The following is a 3,880-nucleotide window of genomic DNA, read 5'->3' on the forward strand; positions in this document are numbered from 1 at the left end:
TACAACAGTACCAGCTATAAGCATCCATTCGCAGAATGCAGTGAGGCAATAATAAAGATATGTTATGACGAAAGTGCAGATAATGTTTGACTTCTCCTGTATGTGTGTGTGTGTGTATATATATATATATATATATATATATATATATATATATATATGTGTGTGTGTGTGTGTGTGTGCGTGTGTGTGCGTGTGTATATGTATGTGTGTGCGTGTGTGTGTGTATGTTTGTATATGTGTTTTTTTTAATTCATATATTGTGCATTCTTTTCCCTGTATCAAACTAATTCCTTAATAGGTTTCTTCATGTGAATATTTTGCTCTTTAATCTGTTATCGCCTCCTATCAGTGAATCGGTGTGCTTTGCTTTTAGGAACATTTTAAGCAATCTCATACGTAGAGAAATTACGAATGGCTTTTCTTAATGATTTAAAATCACACTAATTTTTGCGAAACTCTAATCTCTGCTTTATCATTCGGTCTTACATTCAACTCAAAACATTTCCGCCATGTTGTTTCTTACATTTTACTTATTCTGACGTTGTGCTGACAGCTTTCGTTATCGTGGCTAATCTAATTTCCATCCTTCATTTAATGGTCGCCAGTACATTTGAGCAAAATTCCCTCAGCGTCGAACATGAATATTTGCACTATCGCACCTCTTTTATATATTTCTTTTGGTGCTATGTTACTGTGTATCACTGAATCGGAACGTATGCATAAGTTGAAGGGTAAAAAGCTGTTTAAAAATATATATTATATATGAATAATAGAGGGTTTCCTTACCTTGTGACTATTCCATAAATTGTATAGAATCTTTTTTAGTCTATTAAATAGAGTGCTTTTGCTTTTCTTATAGTCATTTAAAAATTCCCGGCTGAGCGGAGAACGGAGGTGATATGTATAATATTTGAACTAAGAACTACGCCCCTTACCTATGCTACTATATATGTACCGTAGATCCGCAATGAGCTAGTGATTAGGGCAGTGGACTCGCGGTCGTAGGATCGCGGTTTCGATTCCCAGAACGGGAGTTGTGAGTGTTTATTAAGCGAAAACACCTAAATCTCCACGAGGCTCCAGCAGGGGTGGTGGTGAACCCTGCTGTACTCTTTCACTACAACTTTCTTATTTCTTTACTGCCCACAAGGGGCTACACATACAGGGACAAACAAGGACAGACATAGGTATTAAGTCGTTTACATCGACCCCAGTGCGTAACTGGTACTTATTTCATCGACCCCGAGAGGATGAAAGGCAAAGTCGACCTCGGCGGAATTTGAACTCAGAACGTAGCGGCAGACGAAATACCGCTAAGCCTTTCGCCCGGCGTGCTAACGTTTCTGCCAGCTCACCGCCTTAACATAACTTTCACCACAACTTTCTCTCAATCTTTCTTCCTGTTTCTGTTGTACTTGTATTTCAAAGAGCTAGCCTTGATAGGTTAGCTGGGGAGGTTACGCAGTTTTGGTCGCTGAAAAAGGTGGTACTAGTACCAATAATTGTCGGAGACTTGGGAACACTGAGTAAAAATCTTGAAAAGTACATGGAACAAATAGGGGCTGCAATAAGGGTGGAGAACTTGTAGAAAGCAGCTCTGCTTGGGGCCGCTCAAATTATCCGGAAGGTCCTCGAAAAATAACAGGTGTTACCTTACTTCACTGGTATTGAACAGCTGACACCGTAGTACATCTCCAGCGTTAGAAACTGTGCAAAGGCAATAATAATAATAATGATAATAATAATAATAATCTTCACTACTAAAGGCACAAGGCCTGAAATTTGGGGGCAGGGGATAAATCGATTACATCAACACCAATGCTTATCTGGTACTTTGTTTCTCGACACCGAAAGGTTACAAGGCACAATCTCCCTAAGAACAATTTGGATCTTTTTTAAAACGGGGGCCACATTTTTCATTAACGAAACACTTTAAAACTTGGAACACTGGTAGAATGTGTCATATAAAACATCTTTTTCCCTTAGTCTTCTTTAAAAAAAAGAAATCCATAAATTATTCCATGTTAAAGTTGTCGTATTTCTGTAATTTCAACCAATCACTGACGTCCATTCAGCCGATATACATTAAGTGCCGACTACATAAACAAACGATTCTGAAACAATTAACTCTAACCCTAACCCTAACCCTAGGGTTAGGGTTAGGGTTAGGGTTAAAGCAAATTTAAAATTAAAAAAGCAAATAAAACGAAGGTATGGAGATTAAATACGCTTTACATCGCTTAATCAGCCAAAGGAGTAAATGTAAACAACTGAATACTTGTCAGTGATTGGTTGAAATTATCGAAATAAGACAATTTTTTACATGAAATAAATTCGAATACAAAAATATTTTTCTGTTCTATAACACAAAATAGATAAGTATACGAAGTTTGAAAGTCTTTCCGTACCAAAAACACTACGTAAAACATTAATGAAAAATGTGGCCCCCGTTTTAAAATAGATCCAAGAATTTGAAATCAGAATAGTAAGACGTAAGAAACGCCGTCAAGCATTTTCCGGAGTGCTGACGGTTCTGTCAGCTCACCGCTTTAATAATGATTGCGATTATAAAAATGATAACAAATTAACGTGTAACCACATTTTGTTCTGTCGAAATAACTTCAGGAAAGTCGTTCCGATTGGAACAGAAACAAGGACCTGGAATCACTTTGCTAACAGTTTTGCGATTTATATGATAATCTTAGCTTATCATATTTACGAATATGGATTAATGAGATGTTTGTGTAAATATAATGTTTGATGGCAGTGTTGTGACGAAGGCAAGACGTCTCTCGAGCCAGAAAACGCAGGTATGGTAGATGAGTAAATGAAAGTATAATAAATGATGATATAACTTGTATCATAGAGTCGACATGCCAGGAGCTCATCACCATTCGACGCGATTGCCCTTTGCAGTGTACATACAGCGTAGTTTAATCTTATATTACGTCTATTATTGGTTTTATCGATTTTGTTGAATTTTGTTTCACAACTTTAAATAAGGATTTTCATCATGCTGCATACAATTTGCCAGTGGCAATATAATCCTGTTTCAAAGAACTCTAGGAAAAGGGGAATAGTCTTCAGGCATGAGATAGCATTAGAAACCATTTATAGTGGAGAGAGATTTAAATAAAGGGAAAGTAGGTTCATAGAATATATTGATTATATCTATGCTTAGATTTGAAGTCCTAAGGAGTCACAGCGACCGAAGAGATGACAAATAGGATATTTTTCATATTGGTTCGAATGTCGTGGTTTGCAGCAGTTTTGTTTATTTCCCAGGAGAAAATGCTATTTTATAGGAAATAACTCCCATTTCATAACAGAAATTGAAATACCATCGAAAAGAATTTTTTTATGGATATAGCATTTATATAGATTACAATCATATCTTTACTAATATTCTTCATCATATCAATATATATTCGAATATGATGCATAAATATGTTTCCATTTCATTCTTAATAAAGTAAATGTGACCTACAAGTCTGCGCATGCGTAGTGGAGCATTCTTCACTAATCGTATATATGACTGCAATATTGCTATCTCAATATGCATAACATCTCATATTTAGATGGAGAGGTATAGCTAAATGTATGGATCTCAATAATTTACTGGTACTATTTTACAGATTTTGATTTCATGAAATATCTGCGTGATAGGAAAGAAATCAGAATGTAAAGAGATATCAAGCTTAGAAGATTGAACTCAAAAATTCAAAGAAACAAATTTTGAGGGCGCCTATAGTCAATCACATCTAACTCTGTTGGAGTGTAATATAATTATACATACATACATACATATATACATACATACATGCGTATACATATATGCATATGAATGGATGTACATATATGTATGTATGTACGTATATAT

The sequence above is a fragment of the Octopus bimaculoides genome, chromosome 5, assembly GCF_001194135.2.
Source record: "Octopus bimaculoides isolate UCB-OBI-ISO-001 chromosome 5, ASM119413v2, whole genome shotgun sequence".
Lineage (NCBI taxonomy): Eukaryota > Metazoa > Mollusca > Cephalopoda > Octopoda > Octopodidae > Octopus > Octopus bimaculoides.